This window comes from Dermacentor variabilis, chromosome 11 (assembly GCF_050947875.1).
Source record: "Dermacentor variabilis isolate Ectoservices chromosome 11, ASM5094787v1, whole genome shotgun sequence".
Taxonomy (NCBI): Eukaryota; Metazoa; Arthropoda; class Arachnida; order Ixodida; family Ixodidae; genus Dermacentor; species Dermacentor variabilis.
The window spans coordinates 70473202-70497819 of record NC_134578.1 but is presented as its reverse complement, the minus strand read 5'-3'; the positions used below and the strand labels follow the sequence as shown (position 1 = coordinate 70497819).

Genomic DNA, 24618 nt, shown 5'->3' with positions numbered 1-24618 from the left:
ACAAGCGTCGCTGATTGCAAGCAGTCGAGCGCCAAGTGAAGGCGCTTTTCTATTGTAAAGTCTGCTTCCACGGTAACGCAACGCCGTGGTTTATCTTGTCAGAAGGGAAAGAGAATAAGGGTAAGAAAAAAAAGAAGGAATGAAAGAAACGGTTGAGACAAACTAGGTGCGCACCCCAACGCTGCTTTGAATTTCGGATACCTTCTAAATCGAGACATGACCAAATCATGAAAATGCAACATCATGCCGCAGACGCACGAACTCTATCTGAAACGACGGATCTACCCAGTCGCCCGGCAGCAAAGGCTTTTTGTTGGGCACCACTGGCCCGCTGCTTTTCTCCTAAAACAGGAGGGGGGGGGGGCTAAGGGGAGCTCTGTAGCAGCCATTGTACTCTCCCTCAGCCGCCTTTTATATATGGCGAGCTCCCACGCGTGTGTATCGCGTCTCCTGCTGCGAGGTTAGAAGAAGAAGCATAAAAAAATTCTTCAGCTCCTGCCATCGGTCCGAACGGTTTTCAGATCTTTCGCTCGCTGACTAACGCATTGTCGCAGTGCAACTAACCTCGGTCCGTATGTTCTCCATTCTAGACAGTATTTATTTATCTTCTTTTTTTTACCCTGCCAAGAGAATGACTTAAAATGATCACAAGACGTGACCGTACGGAAGCACAGACTTGATTTCTCTGGACAAAGTAAGATAGCAGAGCTGTATCCTTCTGGAATGTTACACGTGGTTGTAGACTGTAACCGCAACTTTTTTTGGGCATGCTTACTCAACTGTTAAAGAGCCGTTTGGCGCAAACCGAATGGGCAGGCGAAATAACTTTGTTTCGGTAGAACAGACAGGTGGGCGAGTTAGTATTCTGGCGACTTTGGCGTCGTGGCCGGAGGAGCACAAAGGACGAGAAATGTAACAGGAGGTGCACTGTTTTCAAAACTTAACTGTTCTTTTTTTGCGCAAGCGTCCAAATACCCCGGTAACTGGCGAAGATAATGCTCTTTAAGGCAAGTGACAATGAAAAAAAGAGAAAAAAGAAACCAGAACACGTGACAGGTGCTGCGCGGCTCAAACCAGCCACGAACATTTCTGTCTTTGTTGTTTACAAAGACTAGCTGAAGAACTGTTCACAGGCATGCAGCAGGCACGACGTCCCTTCGCGGTACAAGACTGTTGTAATCTGCAGGTGTCACAAGGCTTGGAATAGGTGCGAGCTCTTTCCCAAGAGCCCAGCCTTCCGGCACTCGGCCTTACGGCACGTAGCTGGCAAGCACACGTTTAGGGAAGCTACGGATGTCGAGTTACCAACCGACATTCGCAAGCGTGCATGACATGTCCTCCGACGTCCGCAGGAACTAGGTGACACGACCTCACACCGTATTCGGCTTAAGGCTGTAGACGATGACGTGGTGACGTAATCTACGAATTCAGGCAGTATCATGGCTGTAAGGAGTAGAAGTTTCGTGTAATAACTGGAAAGGTAAGCCTACTGAAACGCTTGCCCTGATACTTCCTCTTTACTATGCAGGGTGTCCCAACTAACTTTAGTGAGAGTTTAAAAATATGCGAATGCCACGTAGCTGGACAGAAGCAAGGTAATGTTGTTTGCCGTCGCTTGGAGACACTGAAAGTATTTTTTTCATTCCGCCTAGTTATATAGTTAGGTTTAATTAATTAATCAATTTCTCAAATATTATAATTAGATGGAAAGTGTCAATTACAAAGTTGTAGACCGACATGAAAAACTGCCGATACAGCTTTCTCTTGCTCAATACGAGCTACAGAAAAGTTTTTTTTCGATGCAGTCTAAACTGCAGCGCGACTAGCCGCTCGGGGCACTTTGAGTGTATTCGTAGGCGTCTTTCACGCTAGGAAAAAAAGATACTTTGATGTAGCGCGTATTGAGATACAGAAAGCTGTATCGGGAGTTTTTCAAGTCGCTCTGTAATTTTCTCATTGACTCCTTTAATCTAATTACTTTATTTGAGAAGTTGATTAATTAGTTATAGGATGATAAGGCTCCGCTCCCAATATCAAAGAATGAATTACGCTGCATTAATAAGGACAACGTCCTTGAAAATGTCTAGAAACACTTGGTTTCACCAGAATTCTAAGAGCTCGGACGTATACCATATTGATCGATTTATTGAATTCAAATTTTCATTGTCACTAGATATACCTATGGAAATCCTCATTCATCGATTAAGGCTAGGCACTGCCTGCACAAAGCATTTCTTACACAGAAACGGCCGAGCGGAAACCCCTGAATGGGATTGTGGATTTGTAGACGAAGATATATATCACCTCCTTCTAGATTGCCCACATCACGACACAGCAAGATGTCGACTTAAATCAGCGCTAATTAAATTAGACCACAGACCTTTCAGTTTAAGGAAACTTTTGGGCCCTTGGCCAACAACGGCTTTGCAGAAGAGCGCTTTAAAAGCACTAAAGACTTTCCTTGAAGACAGCAGCATTGTTGGACGTTATTAGCGTTTTCATTGTTCCCTTAATTTCAATGTCACTGTATATACGCATCTGTTTGAGAAATATGTTATGTTGATTGTCCTGTTGTGACTGTATGTGATAATGCATTTACATGATGTATGTACCACCCGCTGACTAGACAATGTGTTATTAGGCGACAGTATCGTGTGTACTTTTGAGAGTTTCATCTACATAAGTGTGGAGACATTTACCTCGTACCAATGTACGAGGTAAATGTCTCCACACTTATGTAGATGATACACACTTATGTATCATGTGCTCCTTACGTCATAGCCTTCCCGTGGAAACGTTGCGTGATAAGTCCTGGTGCTTGTGTGAAAAGATTATTTGATATGCAATCTTGAACCCTGTATGATGTATGACGGAACCACCCAAGAGATAAGGAGTGGCCGGCGCCTTAAATTGTGCGCCAACATCTCCTTATATCACATCAATAAAAAAAGAATAATTATAAAACTAGGTAGAATGAAAAAAATATATATTTGGTTATCCAAGCGACGGCCAACAACATCGCCTGTGTTCTGTCCAGCAACCTGGCATTCGCACATTTTTAAACTTTGGCCAAAGTTAGCTGGGACGCCCTGGATATCAATGGATCAACGACAAAGAGAGACCTCAAAGATGCACATCTACGCACGCACGCACGCACGCACGCACGCACGCATGCACACACACACACACACACACACACACACACACACACACACACACACACACACACACACACACACACACACACACACACACACACACACACACACACACACACACACGCGCGCGCACGCACGCGCGCACGCGCACGCACGCACGCACGCACGCACACACACACACACACACACACACACACACACACACACACACACACACACACACACACACACACACACACACACACACACACACACACACACACACACACACACACACACACACACACACACACACGAGCACAAACACACACGCACACACACACACACAAACACACACACACACACACACACAAACACACACACACACACACACACAAACACACACACACACACACACACACACACACACACACACACACACACACACACACACACACACGAGCACACGAGCACAAACACACACGCGAGCACACACACACACGCGAGCACACACACACACGCGAGCACACCGGCTAAACGTATTCGCGAGATATCTCGAGAATGTAGGCAAGAGTGACCATCATTAAATTAACTATGGGACGTAAAATGCTCAAGTACTAGATACTGCACGGAATAATCGCACGATATTAGTATAACTTGTTTCTATTAATTGCAATTATTATTGCTTGTACATTACGTGCAATACCTTTTTTGCATTCTGTGCGTGCATTATTTTAACTCTGTGTAATTCCTCATCTGTTTATATGCTCATCGAAATCTGCATCGTACACGGGCGTTTGTGTATGTGTGTGAATGTTTATAAACTCATTGGGGTGCAACTTGCATTTGACTTTCATATTGCTCTGTTCACGGGTGTATAGGACCGTGTGCTGTAGAGTCCCAGGGGGGGGGGGATCCATATGACATGATTTCTTCTCATTTTCTTGCATATTTTTTTACGTTGTTGTTTCCGCTATGAGAAAAGGTGTAGCCGCCACTATTATAATGTGACTACGTCTCCTTCTTTTATTTTCATTTCAATAAAAACAACTATGGAAGGCGCAGCAATGAGCCCTGCTAGCAGAGCACGTCACCCATGATTGTCCCACGAGCTCGACAGGACCGTATTCTGTAGGAACATGTGAAACAAGGCAACTGGTATATCTTCCTAAACGTAGGTTATAAAGTTTTTAATGACAAACATTTCACACATCTTTATAACGTAATATATATATATATATATATATATATAGTCATATCAGAAGAAGCCAACGAACACTGACACCAAGGACAACATAGGGCAAATTACATGCGTTTAATAAATGGAATAATGAAACGATAAATTAATGGAAATTAAAGTGGACGAAAAAACAACTTGCCGCAGGTGGGAACCGAACCCACAACCTTCGCATTTCGTGTGCGATGTTCTACCAATTGAGCTACCGCGGCGCTGTTTCCCCGTCCACTTTCTTGGGTATTTGTGTGTTCTAGTAGAACCCTGGGAGTGTTAGCCAGCGCCACCACTCAGCCCGTTGTTTTTTCGTCCACTTTCGCTGCGTCGGCTCTCGAAAGAAAGATAGGTCAAGTCTCACTAAACTACAAGGGACGTACTCTCAGGAAAGTGCACATGAGGCCACCTAAAGAAAATGCAAATAAAAAAGAAACAACAATCATTTACTCTAAAATTCGGCCGGCGTAAAGTTTCATTCAAGGCACTATCATTAGTGGCCCTTATTATGTTGAAGTCCTATAAAGCAGCGGCCTTGTTTGAAAGGTATGTGATAAGAACCGTACATGCGAGCCAAACCACGTCACAAAATACTTTGAACAAGATCTCGTTCATGAAAAGCTCTCATTTCTCCCCGTAAGCTAGAAAATAAACCCATCGAAATGTTCAATTATGTTCCGAATCCAACGTTCACAAACCGAACTGCGTGCGTGTGCATTTCTTCTACGGTAACCATGCACGCTTAATTATGGCTCTCCTGCACAAGCCATTCTTATCTCAGTTTTTTGTATCTTGAGGATAAGTTGTATTACATTTAGTTATCCGCTCTAAGAAAACGTTATTTTTTTTTCTTGCCGAACTGCGTTCTTCCAGTATGGCAGCAATTTAGACTTGGCGCAGTACTGGCCGCCAGGGTGCAATTATTGTGAACGCCTTTTTTAGAATCTGTAGCTCTCTATAAGAATAAAGAAGGATTCGGTGAGTGAAGTTGCCTTGCTTGTCTCGTTATCGGGCCAGGTTGTTCTTCATTGTTTCCTATCTTTTTTCATCGTCTCATACGATACATCGTGGATCTTTTCCATGTCCTGACAATATCAGTTTTGATTTTTGAGCAAATTAAAAAAGAACAATGGATGGAACATGTACCGCAATGCAATCAGTTCAGGTTGAACGTGCGATTAGGCTGCCGTTACCTGCACGACAAATGGGAATGTGTGGGCCGGCGATTGAACCGAATAAGGAAATAACTTTTGTAATTACTGAATTTAGGAGGCGCGCGAAATTGTACCCGAGGTTTATTGCAGTCAAGTTAGCTTAGCGAATTCCAGAGAGTTCCGCTTTCGAGATGCAGGACCTCAAAACGTACAACGGAATACAATTGCGTTCGGTTGTTTCTCTGAACCCTCCCGAGCAGTGCGCGACAATCCTTAGCGGGAATGTCACGATATCTTTTAGCAGATTTTGAGTATGAATATTGAAAAGGCAACGCTTGTCCTCGAATTTTTTCTAAGCTTACACGACTTCACAAGCGCTCGGTTTCAATATCGGTAGGCCAAGACGAGTACTGAAGTTCTCAATTAAGAAATTCATTATTGAAGGCTTTAAGTTAGCTGCCTGCCTATTTCCCGTAAATCAATCTGAAGAATAACAGTTCGTGGAGAACCGTTTTGAGAAATTAAATTGTAGTAAAAGAAAATATGTGGTACATGTGCGGATTCAACATTGCTCCTCATACGTTTCAACGGTAAGTGGAAAATTATTTGCAAATATTTTCCGTTAGCTTAAGAAAATGGCTATTCGCATAGAATTACAACATGTATGCATCACTGTTTCATATTTTGCTGAGTTTCACTTAAAAACATGTGGAAATGAATAAATATGTGGAACTGCGATACAATGAAATATCAACTCTTTTCTCGAACTGTCTGGCATAGTTGTAACTTTAACGTGAAGTACCAGGAACCGTGCTTATGTATGTGGCACGACGTCCCTTCTGCGCAGTTTGGGCAGCTGAACATTTAGAAGCTTTCACTATAGTTTTTCACGGCATCGTATTGTCAGGGTGGTCTTAACTGACGTTACTACATGCAGGTGATTAGACGTGACCGCATCACTGGAACTTGTTTTTATGCAGGTGAACTTTGGTTCACTGGTGTACATTACCTGGAAACAAAATGTTATCACAAGAACCTTACAAGTGCGCGGCAAAACAAGTAAGCCCAGAGTAATGAAAAAGTTGAAAGGCGATTACACATCTATTTAAAGTCGGTGAAACCTCCGTGGTGCCTCAACGGCTATGGCGTTGCGCTGCTAAGGAAGAGGTATCGGGATCGAATCCCGGCCACGGCGGCCGCATTTCAAGGGGGGGGGGGAGCGAAATAGAACAACGTCCGTGAACCGTGCATCGAATGCACGCAAAAGAACCTCAGGGGACCAAACTGATTCTCGAGTCACTCGCTACTCGTAATCTTATAACCTTGATAATAGTCTTATAATCGTGTCATGGTTTTGGCACGTAAAACGCCAGAATGTAATTTGTTTTTAGTCGACGACAGACAGTGTCTTCCAGAGCGAGTAGGGTGTTAGAATGCAGTGCAGTCTCTGGGCACGGCACTCTATCACGTCACCCGTCGCCTGAGGGAAGTAGGAGGACCGTCGGACTGCATAAAAGGTTTCACTGCACTTTTCTCGGGATCAACATACAATCCTAAACTGCAGTGCACACATTCTGGATCGGCACATATTTCGTCGTATGATGGCTTGTTAAACTATTTTAATGTGATTCATGGGGGTTTACGTGCCCAAAGTGTGATCTGATTATGAGACACGTCGTATGATTTGTCGCGGTATAGTAGGTTGCTTATTTTTTAGCGCCCGCTTAAGTGAACAGCAACCCGCCGTGGTTGTTCAGTGGCTATGGTGTTAGGCTGCTGAGCACGAGTTCGCGGGATCGAATCCCGGCCACGGCGGCCGCATTTCGATGGGGGCGAAATGCGAAAACACCCGTGTACTTAGATTTAGGTGCACGTTAAAGAACCCCAGTTGGTCTAAATTTCCGGAGTCCTCCACTACGGCGTGCCTCATAATCAGAAAGTGGTTTTGTCACGTAAAACCCCATATATTATTATTAAGTGAACAGAAAAGTGCATTTTTCGACAAAATTACAGATGCGAAGCAGTGCTCACACATGGGTTACTCATAGCCTTGGTAAATAAATTAGTATCATGCTCCGGTTGGAAGTTACCAGACTCTCTTTAGTACCGTGCTAGTTAAAGTGGGTGGTGCTATTCATATATATGTATATATTCCAAAATGGTGCCAGTCGCCCGTTGCTTGCTTTTGTGGAACGAACACGCCCCGTCTATATGAAAGAGCACAGCGAATTTCGCTTAACAGCAAGGTACCCAAGCACCCGGCAACAACTTACACCTCGGACAAACATGGCCATAGACCAAGCAAGCATAGTCGTGTGGCAGCGGAACTGCCGCGGCCTCCAACGGAAGCGGGCAGTGATCCAACAGCACATCGAGCGCACCAACCGAAAACCCGACGCGCTACTATTACAAGAGACTCTCACCGCCACACCTTCCCTTCCCGGCTACAGAGTGCACGCGGGCCCGCCAGGTGGCGAGGGCCTGTGTGCCCTGGTCAGAAAGGGACTGTTCTTCGTGGAGAACGAACTCGAAAGCGTCAAGATGGAGCACACTTTCACGGAGCTCGTGCCGACCAAATGCAGAGAGGAAAGCGTTTTCATCTTAAACATATACAGCAACCCGTCGCACAGGAAGTCTATGCTGCACAAGGCGAAAACCGTAGCTGGGAAGTCCAAGTTCCAGGCTTGCGGAGACTTCAACACCATGGGTCAGATGTAGGGATACATCAAGAACAATGTCAAGGGGAGAAATTTAGCACAAGATGCGCTAGAACTGAACTACACCCTTATCACGGACCCGGCATACCCGACAAGAATCGGTAACTCGGTGTCTCGCGACACCACACCCGTCCTCACGTTCGTCAAAAACAACGAACCGGTCACTATCACCGGGAGAAACACCGGAGAATACTTGGGCAGCGACCATACGATCGTCGAAATCGTCGTACCCACGCCGGGAGACCAAGCAAGTGGCACGAGAAAGTACACCTGGGTTGACTGGACCGAGTTCAAGAAACTTAGGGATCGAGAAGAAGCCGCGGTGGACGAGATCACGGACATCGACGCGTGGACTGAGGAGGTCGTCCGAGACGTGCACGACTCAACCCGAGATATCGAGACTGTCTTCGAGACAAACAGGATGGAAAGCCGACTTGCCCACCTCATCTAGGCAAAGAAATCCGTACTAAACAGATGGAGAAGCAGATACTCAACAGAAGGCTCCGCAAGAAAGTGGCCGAGCTCAATCGAGCGATCGAAGAGCACTGCCGCACGCTGTGCTGCCAGCAATGGAAATAGTCATGCAACGCGGCTGGCGGCCAGATACACAACGGCAAGACGTGGAATTGACTGAAACACCTACTGCATGAAACCAAAACCAAGTCCGATCAAAAAGATCGTCTCGCCAAACTTCTACATCGACAGACCACGGAGACCGTGGCTGCCGCCGTGCGAAAGAAGCTCTAAGGCAAGTACGTCCCGACGACACCGTCGGTCGACCAGGGTCCATACCGCGGCTGACCCAACGTGCGCCTGGACAGGGACATTGAAGTCGACGAGGTAAGCACAGACCTGCACGACCTGAACAGCCGATCGACACCTGATCCGGACCTTATCACAAAAAAGGCCCTAAAAATCTCGAGGACCCCCCATCGAGAATGTAACGGTGTATTACAACAAATGCTGGAGGAGCGGCACCTTGCCGAAGCAATGGAAGAAGGCCAAGACAATTTTCATCCCCAAACCAGGGAAGTCACTGTGCACGGACAACCTCCGCCTGATCTCGCTCACGTCCTGCGTGGGCAAGGTTCTAGAACAAGTCCTAATCAACCGATGGCAAGAGTACCAACAAAACGAAGATCTCTATCCCGAGACGATTATCAGCTTCCGCCAACATCTGAACACGCAGGACGCAATGATCCAAATAAAAGATCACGTCATCGACGGCGAAACTAGGGACACCAAAGCCCTCCTCGGGCCCGACCTAGAAAGCGCCTTCGACAAAGTGACGCACTCTACCATCCTCGCGCAGGTATCCCATCTGAACCTGGGCGAGAGGTCGTACAAATATATCAAAGACTTCCTCACCGGCAGGACGGCAGAGTTCAGAGCTGGCGACCTGAAGACGGACGAGAAGACATTAGGAAGCCAGGGCACTCCCCAAGGCTCTGTCATCTCACCCATGCTATTTAACCTTGTTATGATTCAAGTTGCCAAAAGGCTATGCCAGCTTGAAGGACTGAAGCACACGATATACGCGGACAACATTACGCTGTGGGTGGACGGGGGCAGTGATGCCCGCATAGAATCCACACTGCAGACGGCCGTCGACACGATCGAAGAAATCCTGGAAGGTACGGGACTGCGTTGCTCCCCAAGTAAGTCGGAGCTCCTGCGTTACCAACCGATCAAAACGCACAGAATAAAAAAGCAAAGGGAACACGAAAAGAACAAGATCCGCACCAGGGATGGTAACACAATACCGACGGTCAGCAAGATCTGAGTCCTGGGCATGACGATCGAAGAGCTCCGCAGGAACGGAGACACCGTCACCCGCATCACGGGAAAAGCGGTCAACGCGACCAGACTGTTCAAGCTCGTTACCACCAAGAACGGAGGCATGAAGGAGGAAAACCTCATCAGACTTATACACTCCTTCGTACTCTGCCACATAGGGTACGTGGCAGCCTTCCACAAGTGGATGAAAAGCTAAAAGAACAAGCTAGACATCCTAATCCGGAAGGCTTGCAAGACAGCCCTCGATCTACCCGAAACTACGAACACGAAACGTTTCCTCCAGCTGGGCATACACAAAACGCTCGACGAGATCGCCGAAGCGCAAAGAGCCGCTCAATTGGAAACACTGTCATGAACAAAGGCCGCAGAAAGATCCTGTGCAATCTAGGCATCGGTTATCCCGAACAGCGGGGACCAAAATGCCCCGTCCCCGACCACGTACGACGGAACGTGTGGGTTGATTCCTTGCCGAGGAACATGCACCCGGAATCCAACGAAGGCAAGAGAGAGAGAGAGAGGAGAGTTCAGGAAAGGCAGGGATGTTAACCAGTCAATAGTCTGGTTGGCTACCCTACACTGGGGGATGGGAGAAGGGGAAGAGAAAGAAAGACGCGCTAGAGCCAAGGCACTGACGGACCTGCACGCGGAAGACCCCCGTGCCAGATACGTGGATGCAGCCGAATATGCCAGCCGCAACGGCTTCGCGATCGCGGTAGTCGGCTCCGGAGGCAACGTGCGGACGACCGCCAGCATATCTAGCAAGCAAGTGGAGGAAGCAGAAGAAATAGCCATCGTCCTGGCCATCGTACACCGAGAATGCCACACGATCCTCAGCAACTCCAGACAGGCGGTGAGGAACTACGCCAAAGGAGGAATTGACCCAACGGCGGCGCGCATCCTGCTCCAACAGGTTGACCGCGACGAAAGGACTCGAATTAAGTGGTTTACATCGCACGCAGGACAAGCGTCGGAGAAGAGCGCCAATCGCAACAAAACGGCACATGCCCGAGCGCGAGCACTAACTGATCGCGCCCAAGGCAATGGCAGCCCGCTGTGGTTCAGCGCCAAAGACAGGATGACCAGCTACAACGAATTGACCAAGGCCTTTCGGCTGGCTCGCAGACTTCTCCCGCCGCCCTGCAAAGGGCTGAGCAGGTCGCAGGCCGTGCTGTTCAGGCAACTACAAACGAGAACGCTTCCAAGCCCGGCGCTATTGCATAGGATGTACCCAGAATCGCACCCCGATGACAAGTGCCGATCGTGCTGCGAGGAAACGGCCACATTCGAGCACATGCTATGGGATTGCCCCAAACATCCAAGCAAAACTAACTTAGTACGTATACCGCCGCAGTTCGAGGAAGCAACGCGGAGCGACGACCAAGAAAAACAACTCCATGCAGTCCAGCAGGTCATCGAGGCGCTCGCTGGCCAGGCAAAAGCCTGGCGAGCCGGCAACGGCGAGCGGGGATCCTCGCAGAGCACCCGCCACGATGACGATGTAGGCCACGTCCGAAGCACGCCTGCGTGCTTTACTGCAGGCTCAATAAACGTTTTCCCACTCCAATCCGATGTCTCTACAACTGCAATTCTTTGTGGGTAAGTTCTTAATAAGGAAAAGTTCTGTGAACGAGATTCTTCATCTCCAGAAGAGCATAACAAATATTGATGAGTGAAGTTCTGACTAGCAGGTTAGCGAGAATCACCACATTAACACAACCAAAGTGTTCTCTTTCATATTGGCGGAGGGCGTGCCTACGGCGCATCATTGCGTTATACATGCGACGGTAAAACGTTGAAAATTTTTAAATATGCACTTGTTTAATATCAAGTATGTGAAAGACATGAACGCTTACCGCGGTCTTAAAAAGGGCCAAGAAAGCGTGGTGATGCTGACGCAAATGGGTGCCGTATAATTGAGCTCTACGGTTTGTTCGTATGGTAAGCGAAGGAAGAACCTCGCCATCACTTTATGTTTTCTTTAAGTGACCCACACAGTCGTTTACTTGTTCTAACGATAGTTGTAATTAAATTTATTGCTCTTACTTCTGAATAAAAAAGGATTCTTCACTCTCAGAGCCATCAATATCTGCGTTTTCAAGCTTCACGATGGCGGTAGAAATGAACAAATGATTTTCTCGTCGAGTATACATGTCCATACCCACATACAAACCAACGAAAGAAGTCTTGAAGTCTACACACACGTTTGTTACATTTTATTTAGAATTATGAAACACTGTCTAGACTGATATACAATCGCGAATGCGAGAATAAAGTTAATTCCGCTGTGGTCAAGCAGCCCCTATGCATTGAAATCTATACATACGTGTCTTATATTTCATTCAGAATTGGGCAGCACTGTCTAGACTGATATACTTTGCCGTATGCAAGAATAAAATTCATTCCGCTGTATCTGGGTAGCACAGCCAAATTACCTGTCTGTCGCAACCATGCCAGCATATCAGTCTAGACAGTGTTGCGCATTCTCTATGAAATATATGAGACGTATGTATAGACGCTACCACTCTTTAATTTGTATGCGATGATTGAAATGTGTGAGAAATTAGAATACTATTTGTGCAATCCTGTTTTCATCACTGAGCTTGAAAAAAGATGACATTGATGACTATGGCAGTCGAGAACAAATCATGTTCAACAGTAAGAGCAATAGATTTCCCAAGAGAAAGTCAAATATCTCATATAGTTTTATGTGTTATGGCTTGTGTAGTCATTTAAGCACTGTCTTTACATTTGTTGTGCCGCTTGATACGGCATAGCTACGAAGGCCTGAGATTGCAACCCTGTGGTGCAGCTACGTCATCGACGTGCGCCTTCAAATGATGATGAAACGCTTTCACTCGCATCGATTACTCGAGAAACCCTGGTTTGTGAAACGTGAACCAAGCGCCTCCATTAATACAAGATGACGGACTTTGCCCTCCGTCAAATAGATCCTGCTCTCTTATTGAAAAGCCAAGAATCGGAGGTGTCGCAAGCTTCTCACGTTCCGAAATGTGTTCTCAAAGATTGTTTTTCTGCGCAATTGTAAAGTGAAGTACCGAAACACTTTAGTCGAGGAATTGAGAGAGGGAGAGAGAAAGATACAGAGAAAGATCCTTTATGAATTCTGGAGAGGTCATCCCTAGCACGATACTTAAAATGTGTATGAGAAAAAAATGAAATGATATGCGCACTGAATGCTCCAGGTACACAGATCTTCCGTCACTTTGAAGATGCTGATGAACGCCGGTGATTCTTTGCGCTTCAGGACAGGCTCAAGCGAGAAGCAGTGTTTCCGTAGAAATGAAGCTCCTGGAGCATTTGTGGTTTTCATTCACGCTCATTTGTTCAGATTACAGATATGACAGCCTGTGGGCCACGTCCTTCCACCGAGATTCTATTGTTCCGACACTAGGCCGGAACAAGAGAATCTTAGAACAATAGCCGGAACACGCGAAAGTATTCGCACTAAGCGCACACCAGTGGAATCTTTCGAGCCATGCGTAATGGGAGTGTTTTTAAAGTATCGCTGTTCAGAGGTTTCTGCAATCGGTGCGCATGACAAAAAAAAAAGGATCTGGAGCTCTAGGAACGGACCTCGTAAGAACAGTTCTTGGCCATGTGTCAAAGCGCGCCGTACCGTAGTCAGCATAAGTGCTCAAGGTGAGTGCATGCTTTCTGGCTTTCGAACTTATAGATCGGCCGTTCGCATTCCCCTTTAGTCCGAACTATTAAGTTTTTTTATACTGGACGCTAATAAACCCACGATCTGTCTAGCCTATCTTATGAATTGGTATTCTGATAAATGTGAGAGAGATGGCGGGACGAAAGATTACTCATACTGTAGCCAGAACACTAGTCACGTTAGACACTTCGTTCGAGCTTCGCAGCGCCAGCAAGCTGCCACAATCAGTTCCCCTGAAACGTTTTGTTAGCTATTTCGTTATCAGTAGCTTAAATGTTTACTTCGTACTTTGGCGACAAACATCCCTACTGAAATAAAAAACCCGTACTTCCCATAACATTATATAACATATAGGGAAAAACTGGTTTTTGTATGGGATCCTATGTGTTTCATATCGGATTATTGGCTATTGGAGCTATGGGGAATATGGATTTTTTAATAGAGATAAATGATGTTCCGTGGTCCAGAGCAGATATCCCACTTAGCATATTAGTACAAGAACAAAAATGCGTGGCAATATTCTTTGTCTTCAAGGAACCAAATGAGTAATATTTCGGACAAAGGGCAACGTTATGCGATGAATTTCCGGGATGTGCGAAGCAAAATGAGCATTGCCATGCAAATAGGATGATCGATTTTGCCCTCTGGCACACAGCCTGCTGTGCTATTATATAACAAATGAATCATGCTTTCACTCGAGTCTTCCGTTCTTACATGAGTTCTGAAATAATGTTGTTCTGTACATCCAGGTAAATCGCGCCAGGTAGCCAGCTGTTTTACAGACCTCAAATTTAAGCGGGCCACATCGCTTATTTGTAAACACGGCATAGTGGGCTAGCGTTCATATTGTGTTGCAATTTATTACAATCAGTATATATCAAGTATGATTATTTTCTTCAAACTATAACAGGGAATATCAACCCCGTAAAAACATTTCGCCTAAAGCACGGTTCGACCGCAATTCGTATGTGATGACTAGCATTGTGATGACAGGATGAACTTAACATTGCCATTGAGCATAAAGGTGTGAAATCATTGCATGTTACCGGAATAATAATAATAATAATAATAATAATAATAATAATAATAATAATAATAATAATAATAATAATAATAATAATAATAATAATAATAATAATAATAATAATAATAATAATAATAATAATAATAATAATAATAATAAATTATGGGGTTTTACGTGCCAAAACTACTTTCTGATTATGAGGCACGCCGTAGTGGAGGACTCCGCAAATTTCGACCACCTGGGGCTCTTTAACATGCACCTAAATCTAAGTACACGGGTGCTTTCGCATTTCGCCCTCATCTAAATGCGGCCGCCGTGGCCAGGATTCGATCCCGCGAGCTCATGCTCAGCAGCCCAACACCATAGCCACTGAGCAACCATGGCGGGTAGGGTAATAATAATAATAATAATAATAATAATAATAATAATAATAATAATAATAATAATAATAATAATAATAATAATAATAATAATAATAATGAGCCTGTTTTATGCCCACTGCAGCTCGAAGGCCTCTCCCTGCGACCTCCAACTATCCTTGTCTTGCGCCAACCGATTCCAACTAGCGCCCGCGAATTTTCTAATTTCACCGCTCCACCTAGTCTTCTGTCATCCTCGACTGCGTTTCCCTTCTCTTGTTATCCATTCTGTAACCCTAATGGTCCAGCGGTTGTCTAACCTGCGCATTACATGACCTGCCCAGCTCCATTTTTTCTCTTAAGGTCAATTAGAATATCGGACCCGTTTGCTCTCTGATACAAACCGCTCTCTTTCTGTCTCTTAACGTTATGCATAACATTCTTCATTCCATTGCTCATTGCGCGGTCCTTAACTTGTTCTCAAGCTTCTTTCTCAGTCTCCAAGTCTCTGCCCCATATGTCAGCACTGGTAAAATGCACTGATTGTACACCTTCCTTTTCAATGATAATGGTAAGTTTCCAGTCAGGAGCTGGCAATGTCTGCCGTATGCGATCCAACCATTTTTATTCTTCTGTGAATTTCCTTCTCATGATTAGGGTTCCCTGTGATTAATCGACCTAGGCAAACGTACTCTTTCACAGACGCCTGAGGCCGACTGGCGATCCTGAACTCCTGTTGCTTTGCCCTGCTATTTATAATTATCTTTCTTTTCTGCATAATAATCTTCAACCCCACTCTTACACGCTCTGTGTTAAGGTCCTGAATCATTTGTTGTAACTCGTCTGCATTGTTGCTGAATAGAACAATGTCATCGGCAAACCGAAGATTGTTGAGATATTCGCCATCGATCTTTACTCCTCAGCCTTCCCAGTTTAATAGCTTGAATACTTCTTCCAAGCACGCAGTGAAAAGCATTGGAGAGATTGTCTCCCTTTTTCACCCCTTTCTTTATAGGCATCTTCCTCCTTGTGTAGAATTAAGGTAGCTGTAGAAACTCTGTAGATATTTTCCAAGGTATTTACGTAAGCATTCTGTACTCCTTGATTACGTAGTGCCGCTATGGCTGCTGGTGTCTCTACTAAATCAAATGCCTTTTCGTAATCTATGAAAGCCATATACAGAAGTTTATTATACTCTGAGGATTTCTCGATAACTTGATTAATGACATGGATGTGATCCGTTGTAGAGTATTCCTTCCTGAAGCCCGCCTGTTCCCTTGGCTGACTAAAGTCCAGTGTTGCCCTTATTCTATTGAAGATTATTTCGGTAAATATCTTATATAATACTGGGAGTAAGCTAATGGGCCTATAATCTTTCAACTCTTTACGTCTCCCTTTTTGTGGATTAGTATAATGTTTGCATCCTTCCTGTTTTCTGGGAGTCTTGCAGTCGTTAAGCACTTCGTATAAAGAGCCACCAGTTTTACAAGCATTATGTCTCCTCCATGTTTGATTAAATCGACTGTTAGTGCATCTTCACCTGCCGGTCTTCCTCATTTCATGTCTTACAAGGCCCTTCTGACCTCATCGCTAGCTATAGGAGGAGTTTCTCTATCTTGTTCCTTACTGTTTCTAATTGAGGTATCCTGATTCCTCTGGGTACTGTTTAGGTCAGTATAAAATTTGTCCGTTGCTTTTACTATATCTTCCAGATTGCTGATGATATTACCCTGCTTATCTTTCAGTGCTTATCTTGATTTGTCCTATGCCAAGTTTCTTTCTCACTGATTTCAGGCTGCTTCATTTTTTACGGCTTCTTTAATCTTTCTCTCGTTATAGTTTCGAATATCCCTTCTTTTCGCCCTGTTGATCAGTTTTGAGAGTTCCGCGAATTCTATCCTATTTCTTGAGTTGGACACTCATTTTATGTCGTTTCTTTATTAGGTCCTTTGTTACTTGGGCGAGCTTGCCTACTGTTTGCCTTGGACCCTTGCTTCCCACTTCAATGGCTGCCTCTGAAGCCAGCCTAGTTACGGTTGCATTCATTACCTCTATGTGATCTTCATCTTTCTGTTCTAAGGCTGCATATTTGTTCGCAAGTACCAGCCTGAATTTGTCTGCTTTTACCCTTACTGCTTCTAGGTTGACCTGTTTCTTCTCGACCAATTTAGCTCTTTCTCTTTCCAAATTGAGGTGAATCTTAGCCCTCACTAGCCTATAATCAGTGTATTTTACCCTGCCTATCACTTCTACATCCTACACTATGGTGGGATCAGCATAAAGTATGAAGTCAATTTCACTTTTTGTTTCACCATTAGGGCTTTTCTAGGTCCACTTTCTCTTGCTACACTTCCTGAAAAAGGTGCTCATTATTCGAAGCTTATTCTTTTCTGCGAATTCTACCGGCATCTCTCCTCTAGGGTGCCGAAAATCGACGCCGTAGTTGCCAATGGCTTTTTCACCAGCCTGCTTTTTCCCCACTTTTGCATTGAAGTCACCCATTACTACAGTACACTGAGTTTTCACTCTTCTCATCGCTAAATCAACATCTTCACAGAACTGATGTACTTCCTCAGCATCATGACTGGATGTTGGAGCGTAGGCTTTTACTACCTTTAATGTATACCTTTTATTGAGTTTGATTACGACTACAGCTGCCCTGTCATTCATGCTGTAGAATTCGTCAATGTTGCCGGCTATGTCTTTATGGATTAGGAATCCTACCCCATATTACTTCTTATCTAGGAGACCTCTATAGCAAAGGACATGTCCGTTTTTCAGCAATGTATAAGCCTCACCAGTTCTTCTAGTCTCACTAAGGCCGATGATATCCCAAACAATGTCTGATAATTCTTGAGAGTCCTGCTAAGCTAGCCTTACTCGTGAAGGTTGGGTTGTTAAACGTTCCGAGGTTCAGATTCCAATGGCGGCCTGTCTGGATCCAGAGACTCTAAGCACCCTCTGCTGCGTTACAGGTCTGACCCCCGCCTTAGTCAGGTGCTGCGCAGCTGATGGGGACTGAGGGCCATCGGGTAATTGAATGAGCCATTTGGGAGGGGGTGGCCGAACACTGCACCAGGGAGGCCAATTCCTGATCTGGTGAGGGAGTGTCTTGTTGGAGCTTTGTGGGCCTTCCTAATTTGGTTGTACCTGGATTAGTATAGCCCCACTCGCTCTTGGCATCTTTTGCCGGTGACAGGTGTCACTCCAAGCCTAGCGGGATTCCGACTTCCGGCTATGGCAACCGAGCATTCGCCTTAGCTCAGTCAGATAATCGCGCAGGCGGGGAGGCTACCTTAACGCCGACAAGTACAGCCCCAAGGGCCCTGCAGGCCTAAAAATTTCTTTGATTTCTGAACGGTTCCGGCCTCGTAGTTCTGGAGTTGCACGTGCGCCGGTGTCACGGCGTAGTATTTCTCAATGGTTCCAACATCGAGGTTTCGGAGTCACCCGTATGCATGTGGCCATGAACACGGCTAGATTTACGATGCATTTTCTGTGAACTTGAACAATAGTTAAATGTTGCGTGAAAAAAAAGAAAATGAGAAGAAATAGAAACTTTCAGCGCTTACCGCGAATTCAGTAGTAGCGTGTTCAAGGGGATACACAAAACAACTCAAGGTCTCGGCTGCCTGTCTCACACATCGGAGAAGTCATTCCTAACGAGGTGGAACTGATCTTGAATCGTCGGCATAGTTCGGAAAACTCACTTTCGAGTGGGCTAACTCCCACTGCCTCAGATTCAGACCATCTCGGGAGGTTGAGTGAACACGACTCAGTAGAATTTCGGTGAGTCTGAGTCCGACTGAGCCCTAAGCGAAGAAAGAAAGATAAGTATAGCGAAATTCTGAGCTAGTTCCGTTTACCTAGAGGACCTATGGTCGCTGGTATTATTATTACTTGTATGGGGCCGAAACATGGATATTACTGAAGAAGATTGAAAACGTAACACGGCGAATTAGGACAACCAAACACACGCAAAGAGGAAACCGAGAGGGATAATCGCTCACTTTCGTTGTCTGCTTTTCTATTTGTGCCCTCATTCGAAGCACGCTGTTACATTTTGACACTTGCAGTGAGTAAAAATATTAACGCAAAACCAAGTTGCTAATTCGCCTTCCGGAATGTGTTGAATTAACAAGTTAACACTTCCACTGCAACCTTATGCCTATAGGCAGCATATGCGCTTGGAATAAATACGTTATGTAAAGGCGAACGACTGGGCCCTCAAACTTTGTATTACCACTGAAAAAAGTGTTGCAATGCGTATCAGCCACAATAAAAGTGCTGCGTGCCCAACCTACTTCCGCGGAGCTGTCCCTATGAAAACTGTCAGCGCCCTTCTAATTCTGGGTGCAGCAATCAGCCCTTCTCTTGACTTTTCCGCATGTGTCACCAGCATTGCATCTAAAGCTAATATAGAGAAAAACGAGATATACACCCAAACGTATCTAAGTGCTGCAAAGGAAACCCATACGGGTTCGTCAAAAGACAAAAAATTATCGTGTTTTACGTGCAAAACCACTTTCTGATTATGAGGCCCGCCGTAGTGGGAGACTCCGGAAATTGCGACCGCCTGGGGTTCTTTGACGTGCACCTAATTCTAAGTACACGGGTGTTTTCGCATTTCGCCCCCATCGAAATGCGGCCGCCGTGGCCGGGATTCGATCCCACGGCTTCGTGCTTAGCTGCCCAACACCATAGCCACTAAGCAATCACGGTGGGTTCTCGAAAACAAGTTTCGCAGTTGAAGAAAAATTTGTCCTGGTCCAGGACCTGGGACCAATGCCTTTCTGGGGCAGTCGCTCTGCCATCTGAGCTAACCAGGCGGCTAGCAGACGGCAGGTGAAGTCGAATTTATCAACAACTCAGAAGCAAAAGCAAGCGCTTGACATAATAGTTGTGCGAAAAACCCGCAAGGTGGAGAGAGGTGATTAATAAAGTGAAAATGAGACATCGACCCAAACTAGTCCTGGACGAGGACGAATTTTTCTTCAACTGCTGGTAAGCCGAGTAACCCGTACGGGTTTCCTTTGTAGCACTTAGCTACGTTTGGGTGGATGTCTCATTTTCCCTTCATTAATTACCTCTCTCCGCCTTGCTGGTTTCAGTAGAACCATTACATGTATCTAAAGCTCGTCGTATTCTGGGGTTTGTGCCCCATGTCTTCCTTCCCTGTCGGCCTGAGGTTTTCTGAGAACTCTACACTTTTCTCATTAGGCCACTGCTTGAGTACTGCTCATTAGTATGGTCCCCGTACCAAACTCACATCGCTGATAAACTCGAGGTTGTTCAGCGTCGGGCATCACGCACCCTCTATTCCCGTCTTTTCGGTCGTCACAAGCTCATGCCAGCCTACGAGCATCGCCTCAAAGCCGTCAAGTGGCAAACCCGGCAATAACAGCGGCAATAAAATTGCTCTACTACATCTATTCTGCAGGGTACTTGACGGCTCTCTGGACAGCACTCATCTCTCTTCTTCAGTCCGTCTGAACAAGTGGTCCGGACAGCCTGAGGCCCATCACGACTGCATGACCCGATGCCGCAACTCCATGCTTATATCTGGCATACAGAGCTTTCTCTCTACATTCGGACTCCCCTTCCTTGCGACCGGACTGAGTCGGTGAGCCTGCGAGTTGTGCACCCGTCAACTGTCCAGTTCTTGCCCTGTATGTGTGTGTCACGTGCTCTGCAAGTGAGCAAGTGTGTGTGTGCGCTTCAGAGAGAGAGAGAGAGAGTGTCTTCTGCACCCTGCAAAGTCTTGCTCTATATAGCTGGCTATGAGACACACGATGAGACACTATAAACACGTCCTTATTTTTAGCCTTGTGAGCTGTCTAGAGTGCTATGTTACCGCTAAGATTATTATTTATATTAGAATGGTCACAAAAATCACATTGAATGTGTTGCAGCCAGCATGACACGCAATTAAAAATATTTAGCTTCGTGCGCTCTCACTCTTCTAAAGAGAGCGCTGATGATGTATGCCTTCTTTATGAATATGGTGATTTCTCAAACACTGCTCATGCCTATGCAGAGCAGTTCTGTTCTGTATATGGTGTAAAAGACGCTTCAAATAACCTTCCTTCTCAGTTTGGCACGCCATGTACGCTATCAGTCAATAAAGACCTTATTTTCATATGTATGAAGCGGTTCAAGCTTCCCCTTTCTTGGGGTGTTGATGACATTCCTGGCGCACTACTTAAAACGTATAGAAGCCTACTTGTCCCTGTTCTCAGACGCGTCCTCAATAGTTCCTTAAAGTCTAGTACATTTTCTAGCACTTGGAAGGTAGCATGGATATTTCCCGTGCAGAAATCGGGTGTTAGAGTGGAGCTACTAACTACCGGCCTATATCTTTCCTCTGCGCTGCGTCAAAAGTGTTTCAATCGCTATTGCATTACCTGTGTTCTGCTAGTGCTAGGAACATCTTAATAGATCAACAACATAGCTTTGTATACCAATGACTTAAAGCTAGTTAAGACTGTCAGCTGTGTTCACGGCTGCATTGACCTCCGAAAATACATTTTTCGTTCTCAAATCGGTGCAGAAGCAATAAGGTTCTCTTAAATGTTTCGAAAACTGTGGTATTAAGTTATACGCGCAAAACACGCCATGTGCCATTTTCACACGAGGTGCGCCGCTACCCAGGGTCGCTGAAACGAAATATCTTTGTGTGCTTCGACAAAACGCTAAGCTTCTCATCACACGTTAAATACTCGCAATGTGACGCTCACGTTCTTGAAATTGTATGTCGTATATCGCATGATTTCCACTCGCCTGTTCTGCTTATGAAATTGTATTCTGCTGTCTGCCTTGAAATACTGGAGTACGCCTCTGTAGACTGTGGTGCAACGTGCAAATCCAATTCTGACCTCACTGAACTCGTCCAGAATAGAAATCTATGTTCAAGCACCCCTTTTGCCCTTCTGACAACCATGGTCCAAACTCCTCAAGTATACCTCAGCTTACGCCTATAAACTCAAAACTAATTAAATCAGACCTTTTTGTTCATCTATAAGGTGTTCCATGGTATTATACATTTCCAAAAACTTGTTGATCATGTGCACTTTTTCGTGCTGCAACAGTATACCAAGCAGAATTCCGCATTTTCCGCCTGGCCTTCTTGCATTAATGACTGTCCTATATATGACTTGACTCTAAAGAAAGCATGTAATAAGAATTGTGCCTGTATTGACATATTTCAGTGTTCAATTCCTGTATATATATGTAGATAATCATGTTGTATGATTGACTCCCTTTCGCGCTTCCTCGTTTTCTTTTTCCCTATTTGTTTATCTCGCATTGTTCTGTCTGTCTACCACATTTGTGTTCTCTGTACATTTTCTCTCGCATATTGCTATTTAAGTGCACCAGTACAAATGATCTGTATGCGCGTTATATGTCCACGATGTTTCTTAGCACATCCTCTCACGAGAGGCTAATGCTACGATATAGTAGCGACCTGAGTGGCACAGGCAGTAGTGCTAATTTGTAGCGACATATTTTTGTACATCACCTCTTCGTAGTACATCATTGCTCCATAGCACATGTCATGTATCATTGTCTACTTTTATTAGGGATCTATTTACTTACTTTCCAATTAATATCTTTAGGCCTCTATACTGCCGTGTTTCATCCGCGTTCCGACGATCATTAATCATTGCCAATGGCAGCCTATTGTCATGGCCTTGGCGTTCTATGGCCATTTCTGGCCCTTGTGCCAATAAACTCCAGCGATCATCGTCATCACAAAGGATCTCTAGCTGTTTCTGGAAATTATAAGAAAAATTGGATTGATTATTATTATTATTATTATTATTATTATTATTATTATTATTAGAGTATAAAATTGTGTTTTTTAAGTATGTACTACTATATTATTTCACCGCAGTGACTTTTACGCAATGTTGGTATAGTGTAACAATTTTTCGAAAGCATCAGTTAAGGTGCAATAAAACCCTGTGTGCCCGATCATATGCACTGCGTTAATAACGGTTGGTGTTTCATAACGGTTGACTACCGTGTCTAGTGTTGTGCAGTAAAATAATAGGGCACATCAATTATTGCGTGCCTTAGGAAAAAAAAAATCGTTCTCAAGCAAAACATCAATGCAAATGGAAAACAATAAACAAACTGTTCTTTTTTATTTTTGCGGGGCGACTTGAAGTGTGTAAATTGTGTAAATAATATATATATATATATATATATATATATATATATATATATATATATATATATATGGCATTAGACAACTGAGCTGTTACCCTATATTTGAATAAATGCTTCAATAGTACAACTTGGCAAAGCGCAACGAAAGGCACCTACTAAAACCTTTCGATTCGCAAGTCTGTAATATCTGATGTATGTCATTTCATTATTGTCTAGAACGAAACACTTGGCACGTTGAAACCAGTTACAATAGAACATGTCTTCTAAACAGTGAAAACTTTTCTTGTAATACAGTCAATGCTGCTCGACGTGAAGTCCTCCCTATGGTGTGTTGATGCTTCAGAACAACCCAGAAAAATAAATGAGGTGCTCTATGGGCAAAATTAGACCGACGCAAGAATCAGGAGGAGACGAGCTACAAGTTTGGGAAATTCTAGCGGTTCTAGATGTTTATTCTTGTGTGAGCGCGGCACGTTCTTCAATTCTTTTTGCTAATTTTCTCAGAGCCCACTTTTTTCGCGTCTCTTTCATACACCAGCCAGCAAAATTATATTTCCCATACAGATTTTTCAATGATATTTTGCACACCTAATTCTTACATAGTGGGCTGTGCAATGAGCTACGAAAGACGAAATCGTGCGATAGCTTTTGATATGCTATGGCATGGTCGCGCAGGTGTTCGGAAAGCGATCTTGTAGACAGACGACGACAATAGCAGCGAGCGCAAGCACTGCTGGCGATAGTGTTAAGGAGCCCGTGTCGGAGAACATCTGGTGTCGGCGGTGGACGTCGTTTCCCCCGAAAAGATTTTCGAGCCACCCATACACGGGCCCTCCGTGTGACGCAAGCAATTTACTGAAGTAATTGAATTTCTCAAGCTAAATTACATAGAAAACTTATAAACTACAACTTACACACAACCTAAAGACACGATAGCTCTCGGACTGTGATTTGACTATACGTGAAAACGTAATTCTGTTACGCGAACACTCGAACAAACCCGTTTTCCAGCGTTTCTACCATTCACAAACCAGCCGCGGCGTCCGCCATTTGCGCGCACCGGCACGCGGGTGTCTCGGGGGCAGCGGAGCCGTGCGCCCGGTCCCTTGCAACACCTCCAGCTGGCGCTCGCCTGCGTCGCATCGCGGCCCACGCAAGAGGGCGCGTTTCTATCAAAAAGCGCGCCCTCGTGCGTAGCATTCGGAGCCAGCGTTTCCCGGTAAACATTACGATTACATACACTCCAATTGCCGGGAAGCGTCCGAAGCAGTCAGCGATCTTTGAATGCTGTCGCGTTCCACTCTTAAAAGCGAAGCTAAAGCGTCCTCCAAATGTTTGTTACTTCTGA

General features: G+C 45.0%; 1 pseudogene; it reads left to right on the top strand.

The window, feature by feature from the left end:
• The first annotated feature begins 7805 nt into the window (after window positions 1-7805).
• LOC142563320 (uncharacterized) overlaps window positions 7806-24618 on the top strand; it is a 29877-nt pseudogene continuing 13064 nt past the window's right edge.